The sequence below is a fragment of the Balaenoptera ricei genome, chromosome 1, assembly GCF_028023285.1.
Source record: "Balaenoptera ricei isolate mBalRic1 chromosome 1, mBalRic1.hap2, whole genome shotgun sequence".
Lineage (NCBI taxonomy): Eukaryota > Metazoa > Chordata > Mammalia > Artiodactyla > Balaenopteridae > Balaenoptera > Balaenoptera ricei.
Window position 1 is genome coordinate 103503984 of NC_082639.1, and position 20631 is coordinate 103524614.

General features: G+C 38.4%; 1 long non-coding RNA gene across 1 annotated transcript; it reads left to right on the plus strand.

The window, feature by feature from the left end:
- The first annotated feature begins 349 nt into the window (after positions 1–349).
- LOC132351526 (uncharacterized) lies at positions 350–20373 on the plus strand. Its single transcript, XR_009498367.1, has 6 exons — positions 350–714; positions 9320–9453; positions 11624–11713; positions 15278–15375; positions 15502–15609; positions 19996–20373. It is a non-coding gene; the product is annotated as an uncharacterized LOC132351526 (long non-coding RNA).
- The last annotated feature ends 258 nt before the right edge of the window (positions 20374–20631 follow it).

Below are 20631 nucleotides of genomic sequence, written 5' to 3' on the forward strand. Positions count from 1 at the left end.
CTTTGCCTGTCCTCTCCGGGGAGGGGCGGGATCAAACTAAGGGCCTGAGGCGGGGCGGCCTGAGGGCTTGGGCCTCGGAGGAGAAAAAGAGTAAAGCTGCGAGTGAGCGGCATAGTATAGCCAGCGTCACCATTTCACGGCGACTGTCCCCCTCTCTACGGCTGTGGCGACCAGAGAGGCCAGAGTACCACTTAAAAAGCCGCGCTGATGTGCCACGGGGACGGCCTCCTTTGCGCTCTCGGATTGGTCCCACCAACCCAGCCTGCGCCCTCTCATTGGTGGGTGGCGCTGTCAGGTGGTGCCGAGCTCTGCCCAGGGCTTGCTGGGAGTTGAAGCAGGAGGAGTTTTCCTGGTTCCCGAGCTCTCGGACCCCGCGGTTGGCGTTTTTTCCTCGGCGCGGCTGAGAGCCTGCGAGTTCCTCTCTCTCTGGGCCTCCCAGCTTATTTTAGTTAAGGAGTCACCGAGACCTAGCGTGCTGGTTACCAGAGCTTCTAGAAGCGGCTTGCCGGCTCCTGGCATTTTCCGGGCCAGACTGGTTATGAGGACGCGGCAGGGAGACCGTTGAACCCAGGTCTAGCGTTGCCTTCGTTCGGCCAGCGCCCGGGAGCTCGACTCCAGATTCCCTGGGGCTGGAGAAGCCGTTGTTTCGTTCGTCGGGGCCAGAGGTGCAGATGACTAAGGAGTTGTTTGTCATCCAGAATTCTACAGTTTTGTGTAAGAGAAGCAGGGCAAGTTTGTCCGCTGTTTTTATCAATCAGGGGCAGCCCGTGACCGGTCACAATGGGATAGTGGAAGATATCAAAGAGGGATAAGTCCTTTGTGGGCTCACAAACTAATGGGAAGATGAACACATCAGGCACTCTTTCCTTCACAGTTTCTTTGTCTTCTTATAGTGTCCTTACGAGAAGTCTCCTGATTTGGCCTTATGGGGGATTTGCTACACCTGGGATCTAGGATCTGTATCTCTAGAATTACAGAAATGGTTACACTCTGGCTCCTTACCTTCCACTTGTTCTCCTTATCTTAAGCCCGTGTAGGATGTCTGATTATCTGTCTCACTGCTTGCTTTGTTAATGACTTTCCCTGGTTGATTTGGACCCAATGGGCAACTGTCTCATTGATGTCTTCATTAGCCATTTCGTGCTGTAGGCACAGAGCCTGGAGCCTAAGCTTTACGAAATATGGAATCTGAAACGAACAAAAACTTGACTCTGAAATATGAAAAGAAACTATAAAATAAAAATTGAAATGTTTGGCCATATCCAAAATATAACATGTCAGTGAGTCAAATGCCACTTTTATATGTAAATTACATGTAATTTCCAAAAGTAAGCATGCCTACAAAGGTCTTAAAATAGTCCTTACCTGGGGCTTCCCTGGTGGCGCAGTGGTTGAGAATCTGCCTGCCAATGCAGGGGACACGGGTTCGAGCCCTGGTCTGGGAAGATCCCACATGCCGCGGAGCAACTGGGCCCCTGAGCCACAATTACTGAGCCTGCGCGTCTGGAGCCTGTGCTCCACAACAAGAGAGGCCGCGACAGTGAGAGGCCCGCGCACTGCGATGAAGAGTGGCCCCCACTCGCCACAACTGGAGAAAGCACTCACACAGAAACGAAGACCCAATGCAGCCATAAATTAATTAATTAATTAATTAATTAATTAATTAAAAAAAATAGTCCTTACCTAGATTTCTTCAGCTTCTTGCCCTTCTCCATACCTACTGGCTCGGAATCTGCTTTCTCCTCTCCAGTATGCTGGGTTGAGTCACAAAAACTCTGCAGACTTGGGTTTGCTATATATTCTTGCTCTGAACTTCACCTCAACCCTCCCTGATGCCCGGTCATGCTTTGCTTCATCTCTTATTCATGCTCTATCATATTTCCTATGGTAGATGTTCCAAGCTTCTCTTGTTTAAGAAGTGCTTTATAATTTACATGTTTATTATCTTACTTAATCTTTTAACAACTCTCTGAGAAAAGTCTCAAGTTTGGTGGCCAGCCCAAGGTAACACATCTGAGACTTGAACTCTGTCTTATGACGCCATGTTTAAGATTCTAGCCCAACCACCTCTCTGCCCTTTCCTTTTCCAGCTTCTTAAGCATTGAATCCTTCATATACTCAGCAGGTAACTGCCTTTAATTAAGAAAAGCAACTCCCTCACTTTTTACTAAAAATATCTATGATTCATCACACCTCCTTTCAGACCTGTCCTGACTGCTTTTCTTCTATTCCAAGTTTAACCCCACAGGACTTTTGCTCTTGATTCCAACCTTGCCTGCCTTCTCAAAACCTTGCTATTCCTACATTTTCAGTCAATCCTTTACTAGCATGTTCTTCTACCAAATCCTTCCTTGACCAGGCTGCCTGTCAACTTACTGACCTTTGTGACTCACCACTACATTTCAGAAGAGTAATCTCACTTTCTGCTTTCATCATGGTCTTCTCATTATCACCATCGCCACCCATTTTTTTCCTCCCCCAAATAAACTAACTCCTGTTTCCTGTTGAGATTTCTCTTGTTGATCACAAGTGACCATGTCACTGGCCTTTTCTCACTTAGTCTCTTTAGTATTCACCACTGTTATGTACTTCTTCATCCTTAAAACTTGCTTTCCCCCTTTCCTTCTGAAATACCCTCCTGGCCTTCTGGTCTCCTGGACTACTTCTCACGTTCTCCTTCCTCACTAGTTCCCCTTCCTCCACTTTACCTTTTCTTCTTATGCAGATGATCCTCAGATTCACACTTTCAGTACTGACCTCTCTCCTGAGCTTTGGTCACAGCCATCTGTTATAAACCTGTGCTCAAATGTGGCCCCATCACCTTAAGCCCTGCATATCTTAAACTTCATTGAGCTTCTTTATTCACCAAGCTGCTCTTCGAATTTTCCTATTTTATTCTCTCAAGGATATCATCCTTCTCCCTTCTCTCCAGCTTGAAACCTTATAGTGCTCTTGGCCTCCTTTCTCTTTTTCCATATCCAGGCAGATACCAGTTTTTTTCCATCCCCACTGCCAATACCTTACTGCGTAGAATTTTCTGATGATAAGGACATTATCACCCTTAATTCAAGTATTAGACTAGCCTCTGAATTATTCCTGCCCTCCATTTTTTCTCAGTTGAATTTATACAGTTTTTCCAAATTAATTGTAAAAATATGATACAAATCAGTCTTCATTCTAAAAGCTTCAGTAGCTCCCAATCCCCATAGGATAAAATCTGGATTCCTTAATAGATCCATAAAACTTGCCTTTTAGTTTACCTAAACATTGCCAAGAACACTTCTTGGCCTTATCCAATTTTGTCTTCAGAATTCTTCCACCTTTATTATTTAAATGTACCTTCTCTTTTTCTTTTTTTTTAAATTAATTTTTATTGGAGTATAGTTGCTTTACAATGTTGTGTTAGTTTCTACTGTACAGCAAAGTGAATCAGCTATACGTATACGTATATCCCCTCTTTTTCGGCTTTCCCATTTAGGTCACCACAGAGCATCGAGTAAAGTTCCCTGTGCTATACAGTAGGTTCTCATTAGTTATCTATTTTATACATAGTATCATTAGTGTATATATGTCAATCCCAATCTCCCAATTCCTCCCACTTCTTTTTTTAATTGACTTTTTCTTTTTTTTTTTTTTTTTTTATTGACGTATAGTTGTTTTACAACGTTGTGTTAAATTCTGCTGTAGAGCAAAGTGATTCAGTTATACATGTATATACATTCTTTTCCATTATGGTTTATCACAGGATATTGAATATAGTTCCCTGTGTTATACAGTAGGAACTGGTTGTTTATCCATTCTATATATAATAGCTTACATCTGCTAACTTCAACCTCCCACTCCATCCCTCCCCATCCCTCCCCAACCTATCCTCCCTCTTGGCAACCACAAGTCTGTTCTTTATGTCTGTGAGTCTGTTTGTGTTTCGTAGATAGGTTCATTTGTGTCATATTTTAGATTCCACATATAAGTGATATCATATGGTATTTGTCTTTCTCTGTCTGACTTACTTCACTTAGTATGATAATCTCTAGTTCCATCCATGTTGCTGCAAATGGCATTATTTCGTTCTTTTTTATGGCTGAGTAGTATTCCATTGCATTATATATATGTACTGCATCTTCTTTATCCATTCATCTGTCAGTGGACATTTAGGTTGTTTCCATGTCTTGGTTATTGTGAATAGTGCTGCTGTGAACATAGGGGTGCATGTATCTTTTTGCATTATAGTTTTGTCTGGATATATGCCCAGGAGTAGGATTACTGGATCATATGGTAATTCTATTTTTAGTTTTTTGAGGAACTTTCATTCTGTTTTTCCATAGTGGCTGCACCAACTTACATTTCCACCAACAGTATAAGAGCATTCTCTTTTCTCCACACCCTCTTCAGCATTTTTTATTTGTAGACTTTTTAACGATGGCTATTCTGACCAGTGTGAGGTGGTACCTCATTGTAGTTTTGATTTGCATTTATCTAATAATTAGCAGTGTTGAATATCTTTTCATGTGCCTATTGGCCATTTTCTTCTTTGGAGAAATGTTTATTTAGGTCTTCTGCCCATCTTTTGATTGGGTTGTTTGTTTTTTGTTGTTGTTGATTTGTATGAGCTGTTTGTATACTTTGGAAATTACAGAGAGTTGGAAATCTCTTGTCTGTTGCATCATTTGCAAATATTTTCTCCCATTCCGTAGGTTGTCTTTTCATTTTGTTGATGGTTTCCTTTGCTGTGCAAAAACTTGTAAGTTTGATTAGGTCCCATTTGTTTATTTTTGTTTTTATATCTGTTGCCTTGGGAGACTGATCTAAGAAAACGTTGGTATGATTTATGTCAGAGAATGTTTTGCCTATGATCTCTTCTAGGAGTTTTAAGGTGTCATGTCTTATGTTTAAGTCTTTAAGCCATTTTGAGTTTATTTTGTATATGGTGTGAGGGTATGTTCTAACTTCATTGATTTTCATGTGTCTGTCCAACTTTCCCAACACCACTTGCTGAAGAGACTTTTTCCCATTGTGTATTCTTGCCTCCTTTGTTGAAGATTAATTGACTGTAGGTGTGTGGGTTTATTTCTGAGCTCTCTATTCTGTTCCATTGATCCATATGTCTGTTTTTGTGCCAGTACCATGCTGGGGTTTTTTTTTTTTAACCATGCTGTTTTGATTATTGTAGCTTTGTAGTATGGTCTGAAGTCTGGGAGGGTTATGCCTCCAGCTTTGTTCTTTTTCCCTAGGATTGCTCTGGCAATTCTGGGTCTTTTATGGTTCCATATAAATTTTAGGATTATTTGTTCTAGTTCTGTGAAAAATGTCATGGGTAATTTGATAGGGATTGCATTATATCTGTAGATTGCTTTGGCTAGTATGGCCGTTTTAACAATATTAATTCTTCCCATCCAAGAGCATGGGATATCTTCCCATTTCTTTGAATCATTTTCAGTATCCTGTATTAATGTTTTATGGTTCTCAGCATATAAGTCTTTCACTTCCTTGGTCAGGTTTATTCCTAAGTATTTAATTTTTTTTTTTGGTGCCATTTTAAAAGATATTGTTTTTTTTACATTCCCTTTCTGATATTTCATTGTTAGTGTAAAGAAATGCAACCAATTTCTGAAACATACCCTTCCTTCTATGTTACGCTGCTTCACACTACTTCCGTGAAACTTTCCCTGTTATTTCAGAGCTCCAGATTTGACTCCAATAGCTCTTCTGCCTCTACTTTTCACTTTTCAGTTTGTGCTACGTTCTGGTATTAAACGGTTTTATTTATTATGCATGTATTGATATATGTATATATGTATACATATATGTACACATACACACATACATTCTTTGTCTATTGAGATGAAAAACCCTTGGCAACCAATCCTGTGCCTACACAGTAGACATCTAAAAAAGACTTATTAGTGATGAGGCAAATAAATGATCTCAAAGTAGAACAAATGGGATGACCTGCAACCAAGAGTTTTGTGGATAATGCAGACCATAAGTGATATGGGGTGAGATTAAGGGAGAGGATTGTTTAAGGATTCTACTTTCCCAGAATTAGTTAGTGTTTTGTTCCATGCTCACATACTGCTTCATCTTTCTGGGGACCCCAGGCAGAAAATAGTTACAGGGAAGTGCAGAGTTATGGGATCAGAGGAACAGGACTGATGTAAGTGACCAGGTCCATTAAGGTGTCTAAGGAGTTTCAGCCCACTCCTGTAGCCCAAGACAGGGAATGTACCAAAGACAAGAAGACTAGGAAGGGAAGATGACCCATCAGGAAACCAGGCAGGTCTGGATTAGACAGTATGCCTAATCATCACCACCAGCCATGGAGTGAATGTATAGAAAGTGAACCAGAGAGCCATGTCAGACTTACCTTTCAACATTATAGCTGTTTCTGTCACTCACCATCCATCCTCCTGCCTTATTTCAGAGCAAGGACAGTCCTTTCTCCTAAGATCTGTGCTCTGAAGCCCAGTCTCAACTGCCTCCTCTCCCTCTCTCTTCATACTTTTTTTTTTTTAATTAAATTTAATTTTCTAGCTTCATTGAGATATATTTGACATATAATATTGTATAAGTTTAAGGTGTACAACTTGTTGATTTGATACATTTATGTATTACAAAATGATTACCAACATAGCTTAGCTAACACCTGCATCATAACACATAATTACCATTTCTTTTTTGTGGTGAGAACATTTGAGATCCACTCTCTTAGCAACTTTCAAGTATACAACACACTACTGTTAACTGTAGTCACCATGCTGTACATTAGATCCCCAGAACTTATTCCTCTTATAACTGGAAGTTTGTACATTTGATCACCATCTCCTATTTTCCCCTGCCACCTACCCCTAGTAACTACCATTCTAGTCTGTTTCTATGAGTTTGGCTTTTTCAGATTCCACATGTAAGTGACATCATACTTCCTGGTGGAGTTTTCTTTCAGCTCATACCCATGCTTCACTCTGTTCTTCTACCCTACAACCTGTCTTGAGCTCCTGATTTTGCTCTGCCTCTTAAAAAGAATAGTCTACACTTGTTTCTCTAATTCTTCTCCTCACATTTTACTCCTAAACAGAGTACAGTCTGGCTTTTCCTCTCACCATTCCCTGAAATTGCTGTTGCCAAAGTCTCTGATAACTTCCCACTTGCTGTATCCAGTGGATACTTTTCAGTTATTATCTATAGAATTTGCTATAGCTTTTGACATTGACAGTTTCTTCTGGAAACTTTCCCCTGTTTGGTTGCTATAACACTCTTCTTGATCTTCTCTCCTCTTCCTGCCCCTCTAATCATTCCTTTTCTTTCTCTCTGGGGTGTACTACTTCCTCTATATGGCTTTTAAATGTTGTTATTTCCCAGGGCCCTTTAGCCCCCCTCCACCCTTTAAAAAAAACAAACAAACAACTTTTCATCCTCCCTTGGTTGTTGTGGGATTTGGAGGTGAAAGCACCACCCCACTGCAGGGAGCAGCTCCCTCCCTGCTCTTCCTGCTTTACTTCAAATTCTTATCATACTTTGTTTGGATTACGAATTAGTGTCCCTATTTCCAATCCATTCGCTATAATCCTGTTAGAGAGCTTTCTGAAACTACATTTTGATCATGATCTTCAGTGGCTATTCAGTACCTTCATTTATTCATCAAATATCATTTAAGCACCTGGAATATGTTTTCCCCAAATGTCTTCGTGGCTTGCTCTCCACTAGAATAATCAGTTCTGTGAAGGGAGGGACTTTTGACTCTGTGCCAGGATTTATCATTGTGTAGAACAAGCAAAAATCCCTGCTCTCATGCAGATTATCTTCTAGTAGGGGCTTGACTCTACCTCTGCCAGCCTAGCCAAGTTCATTTCTTGCACTGCCCCACCCTGACCCCAGCATGCACCCTGAGCTTCTGCCTCTTTTATGATTGTACAAGCTACTTGCTCTGCTTAGGACACCCTGATCATTCTCCTTGCCTAGTTAATTCCTACCCATTGGTCAAAGCTCAGTTTTCAGACATCAACTTCTCTAGGAATCCTTCATTGATCAAGTCTTTATTACGTGCTGCTCTATGTGCTACCCGTGGTACTCTGTGATGACCTCTAATAAGTCTTTAACATTCTGCATTTCAATTTTATACTTGCTTGTCTGTTTCTGTCCTCTGCCCTCACTACACCCCACCCCTCCCACACTAAGAGCAAGGAACTGTTTTATTTCTGCATTCCCAACATTGGGCACATGTCTCAAACATAGTATGGTTTAATAAATGTTCCATATGTGAATAAATGGCCTAGATTCATGTTTAATTTCTAAGAAACTGATCATAATGATAGGATAGATGACTGGAGAAATTTATTGTTTATTTCAGTAGGTCATTTTTGCTTTCTGATTTTTTTTTTTCCAAAAGCCTGAGTCTTTAGTGCCATCTAGTGGAAGTAGCTGCAATAAAGAGCTATGCTACTGGTAAAGCTTGGACAGTGTACGCTGTTCTATCTTGTTTATTTTGAACAGAGACAGAGAAGGTAGAACTTGGTCGCATTGCATTATTGGCGCTTTGATTTACATCTAGAAATTCACTGTACCCTGAGATGATTCTAATTGTGAGATCTAGCAAGTATAAATACTCCCTTATAATGGATATTTTCTGATAAATGGGAAACTCCTCAACTTTGAGGTGTATGATGCAATGGCTAGAATGATCTGAGCTTTGAGGCTCTCCTTGTGTAACTGTTTTTAGGTCAGACTGGAAGTAAACAAGAACTAAGTTCCATTATTACTTAACTACCTACCTTTTCAGAAAAAAAAATTTTCACTGTCTTATCCAAGATCTTCTGGCTCTTCTCACTTGACTCCTAATCATCTGACCAAATTCTCTGCCATGACCCCAGACATTCTATAGTTGTTGTAGTCAGGAAGCTGCACCCAATCTTAATTGATTTGGTATAAATATTAACTATTCTTAGACTATTTATACATTATTGTACACTCTATTCATATCTTTGTGTAAATTCCTTTGCTATATTTATCATGTAATAAAACTCATTAACCTTTTAAAAAGCATCTGATACATTATATTAAACAAATTAATGTGGATAAATGCTTTGTGATCATATCTCATATAAATTTATCTTCTATATAAAATATACATGATTAAATTAAATCAGTAATAATATAAAGAAAATGGCACATTTGGAGATTGGTGATGATTCTCGTGATTCAAATTAGAGCAGCAGTTGTGCAGTGCTCAGTCTGTTATATTAGAGAATGGATCATAAAAGTCATGCTTTGCACTCTTTATAATGTTGCATTATAATTTAACATATGCTATTTTTTTTCCTCTTAGGATTCTTTTGTGATTTATATTTAATGAACATGTCAACTTCCAAGATAAATCATGAAAATTTTGATTTGGAAGAGACCCTTTGTTTGGAATACGTTTGCCCTAGATATCTTCATGGCTTATTCTCTACCAAAATGGTAAGTCTTTGAGGGCAAGGACTATTGTCTATTAAATTCTATGTCTATCCACAGTATCTAGATGCATGCCTGTCCCATAGTTGGAGCCCAATAATTATTTATTGAATGGATGTATGAGAAAATTGAGGCATGGCTAGGTAAAGACATTGGCTTAAGGTCACACAAGAAGTTAGTGGTAGAACTGGGCAAGAATCCATGTTTTCTGACTCCTACTCTATTGAGTGATTCAATACAACACCTCGTCTCTAATCGGTGCTGCTTTTAAACCAGGCCCCTGGGTCCCCTGCCTTGGGTCCTTTGCTTTGAAAGGACCCCCTGTGGCCCTTCTCCAGTTACATCCCTTCCCAGGGGCCAAGATATTCTAAGAGTACATCTCCCCACTACTCTCCACCCCACCCCACCCCCCATTGACACACACACATTCCAGAGGATACTCTAGCTACCAGGGATTCTTGAAATTCCCTGACAGATAGCTGGAAGCCTACTTCCAGGGCCTGTGCTGGCTCTTCTTTGGTTATAGACAGGATAAGTGTGCCTACACCTAGGCCTCAGGAGTGGTAACGGCCAGCTGTTGTGGGTGGTGGAGCTTGATCAAGTTTGTTGGGATAGGCACACAAATGTGTGTGAGGCCCCTCTGTCGGGTGGAAGAAGAAGAACAGATCATGGGCTGTTTGCGCCTGTTTCTCCTCTTGCTCATGGTCCCTCAAATGTTAGGGGCAGACCTACATCCATAATAAATCTGGTTCTCCCCACATATTAAATGTCATTTAAACCGGCACTAAGTGAATACCTGTATTGTGCCAGACACTGCACTAGGCATTTTCAAATGTATTTGAAATGTATTTGAAATTCAAATGTATTTTATCATTTATGTGTTACCCTTAGGAAGACTCAGAAGTGACTTGCCTAAGGACCCACAGCTGACTAGGTGCAGAGCTAAATGCATAGCAGTATCTTCAGGAAGAGTTAAATGCTCTATACTTAACAAGACACACACATGCATGTATATATAATGTAATTATATACATAATTATATATTTTACATATAAATTATATAAAAATGTATATATAGCATATATATGCACGTGTATGTACATGTCTGGGGGTGTGTGTGTGTTACATATATACGTTGTGTGTATATAGATTTTTTTTTCATTGATAAAATAATGTTTGATAAAAACACGTGAACAATTTAAGAAAGTGTAAGTAAATAGTAAATCTCCCCTGCCACACCTTGAGTCAGAGACAACCAATTAACTTTTCTGTTGTTGTTGTTGTTAAAGATACTCATATATTTTAAAACTTAACCACCAACAATTTTTGAACTTTTTTTATTTGGGCGTCTTTAGATATAAGCTGTGTACAAGAGGAGAGAAAAGTATAACACAGCCCCAAGTACCCATCATTCAGCTTCACCAGTTAATGGCATTCTGTCATTCTTATATATTTCTCCAACTTTTATTATCATTTTTCTTTGTTGGCGTATTTTAAATCAAATCCCAGGTAATCATGTCATTTTATTAAATTATATTAAGATACTTATTTGAAAAGGTTTAGATATAAAGATGGAAAAATTTTGACTTTTCATGTAGACTTTTTAGTTTTAAAAATGCCACATAGGGCTTCCCTGGTGGCACAGTGGTTAAGAATCCGCCTGCCAATGCAGGGGACACGGGTTCGAGCCCTGGTCCAGGAAGATTACACGTGCCGCGGAGCAACTAAGCCCGTGCGCCACAACTACTGAGCCTGTGCTCTAGAGCCCGCAAGCCACAGCTACTGAGCCCACGTGCCACAACTACTGAAGCCCTCACGCCTAGAGCCCGTGCTCCACAACAAGAGAAGCCACCGCAATGAGAAGCCTGCGCACCGCAACAAAGAGCAGCCCCTGCTCGCCACAACTAGAGAAAAGCCCACATACAGCAACAAAGACCCAACACAGCCAAAAATAAAATAAATAAATTTATTTAAAATAAAAAATAAAAATAAAATGAAAATGAAAATGCCATATACAGTTAAATACCAGTTTTATATATTTATTTTTAAATTTCTTCCTTTATTTGAAAGCGGACTCAGATGGGAGTTAGACATTTAATAATGATTTTTGTAACTATAAATAAAGCTTACATGATATGTGTGCATTTTGCTTTATGTCATGCTCTTTTCTTTGCAGGATTCTGTGGGACTGCCCTTTTATTTTGTTATAATTGGTCCACTTTCTGGTTTTTTCCTTTCCCTTCATTTGGAAGAGCTGTTAGAAATGGTAAGCAAATAAATGCTTTTTTTCCTCATTCCTGTGAGTGATAGAACTTGAAAGTGATGAATATGAAAAGGCAGACTGATTTAACATAGTGCCTTTTCTAATTCAAATGACAGCTAACTTTTCTGAGCTAAAGTGCACCCACATCTTGGCAATAGCATTTAGAGCATGAGTAGATTATAATGTTTCATGGCATACAGAGAGGTCTGTACATTAGTTCCAGGAATGTTGCTAGGAAATATAAATAAATAATGTTTCTAGTTGCAAGGAAATGTAAATAATCCCCACCAACTGAGGCAAAGCCTAGTTATTTATTTCCATAATGACAAAAACTACTTTTATTTTAAGTACCTATTTTCTAGATAGCATTTAAATCTGCTGTGCATTTTAATAAATTCTTCATTTTCTTGCACAGTGTACAGGACTTGAAAGCTTTTTCTCCTGTTATTAATGAGGAGTACACCTAATATTAATGAGGTATTTTCAGGAAACTCTGGTGTGATAAATTCCTTCTGTTCTTCAGTGTTCCATGCCTCTCTTTTAGACAGAGTCCCATAAAAAATAATCTTTGGAGTGATACTGTCTGGAGGGCTGGACTGGGGAGGGGACTCTCTGGCAAGATGCTCCTGAATATCTATGTGAGAGGAGCTGAGAGCCAGCAGTCTGGGTGGAAAGAAGATTCAAAGGGTTGTTTGGAAGCTGCAGTTGCAGAGCAAAACACTTTTTCCTTGTATATGTATCCAGTGTGGCTTGGTGCTGCCACTGCTTTAGACTTACGCTATCCAGTATGGGAGCCACTAGCTATAAGTGGCTTTTGAGCACTTGAAATGTTGTTAATATAAATTAGAAATGGTGTAAGTGTAAAGTACGTGCTGGTTTTCAAAGATTTATTATGAAAAAAATGTAAACTATCTCATTTAATAATATTTTATCTTGATTGCACATTAAAATGTTATATAATATATATTTTAAATATAGACTATTTTTTAGAGTAGTTTTAGATTCACAGCAAAATTGAGCAAAAAATGTGGAGAGTTCTGTATGTCCCCCCCACCGCCAGCCTCCCTCACCATCAACACCCTGCACTAGGGAGTTACACTTGTTATAACTGATTAGTCATAATTGATACAAATTATCACCCAAAGTCCATATTTACATTAGGGTTTACTCTTGGTGTTGTACATTCTATAGGTTTTGACAAATGTATAATGACATGTATCCACTATTACAGTATCATACAGAATAGTTTCACTGTGCCCTACTTGTTTATCTCTTCTCCCCAAACCGCTAACAACCCCTGATCTTTTTGTCTATAGTCTTGCCCTTTCCAGAAAGTCATACAGTGAGTAGCCTTTTCAGATTGGCTTTTTTCACTTAATAATATTCATTTAAGATTCTTCCATGTCTTCATGGCTTGATAGCTCGTTTCTTTTTAGCGCCGAATAACATTCCAATGTATGAAGGTACTACAGTTCATTTATCTAAAAGTGATAATATTTTAATTAAAATCTATTAAATAAAATCTATTATTAAATTTATTTTCACTTGTTTCTTTTTTACTTTTTAAATGTGGCTTCTAAAATAAAATTACATAGACTGCTGACATTAAATTTCTACTGAACAGCACTGCTCTAGACTGTGGTAAAACAGTGTTACTGGTAGAGTTTTTCTTCAATACAACATTCTCATTCAAACACCTGTCTAAGTTTCTCTGCCTCCTACGAAGAGCATTCTCCTTCTCCAGCACTTGCCTTGATTAGGTCCCTCTGTTGTCCCCAAACTACTTGGGATTGCAATGCTCCTCCCCTAACCCCTCCCAACAGGGACTTATGTTATTTAATTCATTTTGTCAGGACCATATGATAATTGACTTTTTAGGTCTTTTACCACCATACTAGGTTCTCTGGAGCATATAAATACGGGGTCTATGGCCAAGTGGCTTACAATAAAAAAACATTTTCTTAGAAGAACTGAAATAAAACATTAGGAGTTAACAACTTTTTTGTTAGAAATCTTAGAGTTTATCTTCATTTATATAAGTGATTCATATAATAATATTGTTTCTAAAAACTAATTGAAATAGGAGTTTATAATCTGATTTATTCCTCTTTTGTGTTCTCAGTGGTAGTGACATTGCCTGTAAGTGGGCAGTTTTTTCATTCTTGGGGTATAAAAAAATCTTACTCTTTAATGTATAAAGAGAGAGAGAGAGAGAGAGAGAGAGGGGGGGGGACCAGATATATAGTATATCTGTATATTAAAATTTCCTGAGGGAGGCAATTAGAAAATAAATGTCTGAAAATGTTCCTTAGGGGGTTGGTCACGAAAAACAGTTTGAGACACACTGGTTTACTGGACTAGGTATTCTTAGAGTATGCATACTCTAGAGTATGCATAAGAATGTTTTTATAACCAGTTAATCTCCAAAGTTTCCAAAGAGTGGAGAGGAGGAAAAAATAGAGGAAAGATAATTGAAAGATGTACATTTATAGGTTGGGGGAAAAGGAGCATCTCAAGAATGTTAGAATTCTCTACCACTAACTGATTATTAACATTTTGCCAAATTAATTAGTTCATTCATTCATTCTCTCTTCCCCCACCCCAACCCATATCATCTAGGTGAACAGAATATAGACACTCATTGCACTATTTTCTCAAGTGTTTTCTAGGTGTGAACATTTTTGAAATAAAAGTTGGGGTTAAATGCTATCATCTCCACATCCTATCTCTATCACTCCTGTACCCTAATTCTACATTGGGGCCCTATTGAACCACAGTTTCTTGGTAACATGTTTTCTTTCACCTTTGGTCTTTTGCATGCATTGCTCCCTCTGCCTGGAGATATCATCTGGCCTCCCCATCTTCCTTCACACACAGCCTTTCCCTGGATAACTCCCAGAAGTCTTCTAAGGTTTAACTTCCTCCAGGAAGCCCTCCCTGACTACTCAAAACCACTCAAGCCTAGGTTAAGAGTCCTGCATTTATTCCCTTTGTTGTGATTGTCCTTATTATTGCCCTTGCCATGTAGTATTATACCTGTGCATTAAACTTAATCTGTCTTCATTGCACTGTGAGTTCCTTAAAGGCAAGAATTATGACTTATTTTATTCATCTTTTTGTCCTCTGTGGTTATTACGGGGCCTCACACAATATTTATTAAATAAAGCAACAATTAATTTTTCTATGAGGTGCATACTTGTTTTATATAATTCCATTTAAAAGGAAAAAAAAACCAAGAAATAAAGTCTTGATGTTTCATTTATCTTATAAAGCTTTACTGCTGATAACAGTATAATTTCAGGTTAGATTTTTATAAGTATTAAATATAGCTCCCAGAGCCCCATTATTACCCCTGTAAAACTCTTGGTGAAATGTCCCTGACAATCCCAGGAGAAATTGGTTTGTTATTTCTCTCAGCTTCAACAGAACTGTCTTTCTGCTTCTGTATTATAACATTCCGGGGGTGGGGTGGGGTGGGGAGATACCAAGATAGGAAGTTTGGAGTTTGGTGAGAGACTTATGAGTGATACTAAGCATTTTTCCTTACATTTGTATCATTTTTTATAGTTTACAGTGCACTTATTCCTCACAAAAGCCCTGTGAAGTAGACATTATTAACTCCTTTTTAAGGATGCTGCTAATAAAAGCCAGAATGTGTTATGAAGGTAAGAGAGTCTCTTTTTTTATTTTCTAGACTTTAGGCATTTCCCCCAAATCTGGGGTCCACTAATTTTAAATCTACAGCACCTTACCAAATTCTGCCAACTTCTCTTTTGTATAATATTGTGTAGGTACAACCCAAGCTGCAACTTCACTCTTCAGCAGCAGGAACTACTCTCTAACGAATGATGTACTCCAGATTGAAAATTCCTCAAGTGAAATGCTTGAGATTAAGTAAGGTCAGTTGTTTTTCTAACTTATCAAATCTTTTGGTATATAATTCTATATATTTACCCAGGATGAAGGCTATGATTGCAGCTGTGTGTGCAGCGGACAGAGACTGGAAAGGGCATGCACAGACACAGTGATCATTATTAGGGTGGTGGATTTAGGAGTAATTTTTTCTCTATAAGTTAAAAATTGTATATAATTTTTAGAGTAGGTACATACCCAAGTTTTTTTGCACATTAATTAAGGGAAGCTAATAGCCACCCATTTTGAGTCTTATTAGATTCTTAGCTAATTTAACTCACTCGTTGAGCAGCCATTTTCCCTCTGTCTTTCCATCTCCCATCAAGAAATCTCCCTCCCTCTCCTCTCAATAACACGCGTAGTACTCTGCCAGAATCATTGGATCAAACCACAGCATCATGCCACATTGACCAGGAAAGACTTGTTCCTCTATTTCTTATTCTTAACTCTGTCGTTCCTCTGTTGTGAATTAGGCCTAATGAATTCTTGCTTTTCTCCTCCTGAAGCAAATTACTTTGTTCAGAAGAAGTCAGTCTTAAATTCTACCATGCCTCAAGGGGGTGGTTCTTGGATCAAAAATCAAAAATTAAAATGAAACTGGAGGCAAGAGGATTCGTTTAGAGGCTGGGCAATTGTTCACTTAAGAGAAGGTGCTGAATTAGGCAGGAACAATAAGGATGAAGAGGAGTAGATGGATTATAGAGGCATTTTGGGAGTGTAATTGACAAGAATTGATGACCAATTAATAAGGATGTGTTAGGGATCAAAGATGACTCTGAGACTTCTAGCTTGGATGACTTAAGTAGATACTGCAACTCACAAAAATGAGTTTGTTTTGGATATGTTTAGAATGAAATAACTTCAGATGGAGGTACTCAGTCAAGAGTTGGGAACATGTCTGTATCAAGAGAAGGTGATGAAAACTGGAGATAAAAATTTGAGAATTATCAGATTTTTTTTGTAACTACCAAAAATATAGGTGATCTTTCAGTTAAAATGACCCTCTTCCTTTGGTGTAAATTACATCTGCTCCATAATATATGTTTGAGACATCTTTACTATTTTCATACTGTTAATGATAGGATTCTGGACCATCGTTTGCCCAGAGAGCAATTGCGTATCCGAAGCAGAGAGGAAAGTCAAAGGGAAGGAATTGATCATTTAGTGAACTCAGAAGCTATCTATGTTCTGGGAATAAGAGACTGTGGGTGGTCTTCAAATGACAAGAGAACTTAGAGATCCGCTTTCATGGCCCTTTCTGGCAGTCTAACTCCAGAGGGGTTTTTTTTTGTTTTTGTTTTTAAATCACAGCTTGGGTCCTAATACAAATCTGAGCAGAGTCCTGTAGGCCTCTTCTTTCCACACCTGGCAGGGAGCTGGCTCAGTGTGGCCACACCGTGTGAAAGCTCTTAAACAAAGTTGGTCACTCTTTGTGCTGCCATTTCAACTGACCAGTAGTCCAATGACATTTATACATACTGAGGATTGCCTGACCCTCCCTACAATGGCTGATAGATAGGCAATGTGATTATTCTTTTTCCTTGACTGAGCAGGCTGTACCTCTGGAGGGCCCTGGAAGCCCTTGACGGGAGAATGACCTAGTACAAGCTTCTGAGCTTTGGAGGATACCCTTTCTAACAAGGCCATTTCCTCAGGGGTCTTCCATAGCATCATAGTTGCCTGCTCTTTCTTTTCCTACAAATATATAGAGCATTAGTGTGCAGAAGGGTCACTCTGTACTGTAATGGGAGTTGGGTGACTACTCTCTACTTGAACACTTGGCCCTGATGAGTCCAGTGCAGCTATGCCCAGCCTAAGCATTCCACTCTAACAACAGCTCAGAGGATTGCTCTGCTCCTTCAAATCTGCTTGGAAGTTTTTTCCCCAAATAAGCCCTCTTTTTTTTTTAATTCAAAAAATTAAAAAAAAATTTTAATACAATTTTTAAAGGTTACTTTGCATTTACAGTTATTGCAAAATATTGGCTACATTCCTCATGTACAATACATCCTTGAGCTTATCTTATACCCAGTTGTTTGTACCTCCCACTTCCCCACCCCTATATTGCCCCTCCCCCCTCCCCACTGGTACCCACTAGTTTGTTCTCTATATCTGTAAGTCTGCTTCTTTTTTTGATATATTCACTAGTTTGCTGTATTTTTTAGATTCCATATATAAGTGATAGTATTTGCCTTTCTCCAACTTATTTCACTTAGCATAATGTCCTCTAAGTCCATCCATGTTGCTGCAAATGGCAAAATTTTATTCTTTTTTATGACTGAGTAGCATTCTGTTGTATATATATACATCACATCTTCTTTATCCAGTCATCCACTGATGGACACTTAGGTTACTTCCATATCTTGGCAATTATAAATAATGCTGCTGTGAACATTGGGTTGCATGTATCTTTTCAAATTAGTGTTTTTGTTTTTTTTGGGTACATACCCAGGAGTGGAATTGCTGGATCATACGGTAGTTCTATTTTTAGTTTTTTGAGAAGCCTCCATACTGTTTTCCACAGTGGCTGCACCAATTTACATTCCCACCAACAGTGTACACGGGTTCCCTTTTCTCCACATCTTCTCCAACGTTTGTTATTTGTGTTCTTTTTGTTGATAGCCATTCTGACAGGTGTGAGGTGATATCTCATTGTGGTTTTGACTTGCATTTCCCTGATGATTAGCGATGTTGAGCATCTTTTCATGTGCTTGTTGGTCATCTGCATTTCCTTTTTGGAAGAATGTCTATTTAGTTCTTCTGACCATTTTTTTAATTGAAATATAGTTGATTTACAATGTTTTGTTAGTTTCTGCTGTACAGAAAAGTGATTCAGTTATACATATATATACGTATTCTTTTTCATATTCTTTTCCCTTATGGTTTATTACAGGATATTGAATATAGTACCTTGTGCTATACAGTAAGACCTTGTTGTTTATCTGTTTTATATATAGCAGTTTGTATCTGCTAATCCCAAACTCCTAATTTATCCCTCTCCCCCATCTCCCTTTCCCCTTTGGTAACCATAAGTTTGTCTTCTACGTCTGTGAGTCTGCTTTTGTTTCGTAAATAAGTTCATTTGTGTCACGTTTTAGATTCCATGTGTGAGTGATATCATATGGTATTTGTCTTTCTCTTTCTGACTTACTTCACTAATCTCTAGGTCCATCCATGTTGCTGCAAACTCTTCTGCGCGTTTTTTAATTGGGTTTGTTTTTTTGATGTTGAGTCGTATGAGCTGTTTATATATGTTTGATATTAATCCCTTATTGGTCATATCATTTGCAAATATTTTCTCCCATTCAGTAGGTTGTCTTCATTTTGTTGATGGTTTCCTTTGATGTGCAAAAACTTTTTAGTTTAATTAGGTTCCATTTGCTTATTTTTGCTTTTGTTTCCTTTACATTAGGAGATGGATCCAAAAAAGATATTGCTGTGATTTATGTCAAAGAGTGTTCTGCCTCTGTTTTCCTCTAGAAGCTTTATAATATTTGGTAGTACATTTAGGTCTTTAATCCATTTTGAGTTTATTTTTATATGTGGTGTCAAATAAGCCCTCTTATATTTACATTCTGTAGCACTAGAGTTTGTGTCCCTTTTGCATGACTTTGACCAACACACAGATGTTTCACTCTACAAGGACTGCAAAAAGGATTTTAGTGAGAAGGATAGAAAAAAGAAAAAAGCTGTTTTCTATCCTGAGAGCCCCAGGACAGAAAAGATTGTAGTCTACCTCTAGCCCAAAGACAGCCTTAGTTCTCAGCAATTTAGTTTAGTCACATGGAGCCAAACTGCCCTGTCACTCAGTTCTACTTGTTTGAAGATTGGACGCACACTGGTTTTATTTTTCATCTTTTCATGCTCTGTGGTCTTTTGTGACATTTAAAATAGTAACCTGTGGTTTGCGGAGGCCATTAGCCAATTCAGTTCCCTTAACAGCATCCACCTGCTGAGCCATTGTGCTCTAGTCTTCAAGTGTCCTCTGACCTGGTTTGAAGCAGTAGCTCTTTGGACAAGGCTTTCTCTTGTGTCCCAACTGTTCAAACATTAAACATCTATTCTTGGTCAAATAGGGGGAAAAAAGCTAAGTTGGTCACATCTTTCCTATTATGGTTGCCTTGATATTCAGTTGCCCTGCCTAACACATATTTAATACTTAATAATAGCTCATTTTATTAGTTCCTTCTTCTATGCCAGTGTTACGGACTGAACTGTGTTCCCCCACATTCATATGTTGAAGTCCTACCCCCCAGTACCTCAGAATGTGACTGTATTTGGAGATAGGGCCTTTAAAGAGGTGATTAAGGTTAAATGGAGTAATATTAAGGTTAAATGGAGTAATATGGGTGGACCTTAATCTAATATTACAGGTGTCCTTTTAAGAAGAGGAACAGACGCCAGGGATGCATGTACACAGAGAAGAGACCACGTAAGGACACATTGAAAAGATGGCCATCTGCAGGCCAAGAAAAGAGGCCTTAGGAGGAACCAAACCTGCTGACACTTTGATCTTGGATTTCTAGCACCTAGAACTATGAGAAAATAAATTTCTGTTGTCTGAGCCACCCACTGCCATCTCCAGGGAATAGCTGGGTGAATATATTTGCAAGTAACTATTCTTTTTCCTTTCCTGTATATACTGGTTAAAATTGTAGGTCTCACAGGTTATCAAAAGTTCAGAAACAGATATAAGTATACTTATAAGAACATGCAATATAGTAAAATATTTAAAAAGTCAGTAGGGGTAAGGATGAATTAATTAAGAAGTAGTATTGGAGAATCACTTGAAAAAACAACATTTAACTCGCTTACCTCACAGATTATACAAAAAATTAACTTCAGATGGAATAAAGATTTAAATGTTGAAAAAGAAACATGGAAATACTAAAATATAAAGATTAATATTTTAATGTAATCCAGGGTACAGAAGGCATGTTTAAACATATGTAAACATAAGTACTAAAAGAAGAAACAAAAATGGAAAAAATTGATAAATTTGATTGCAT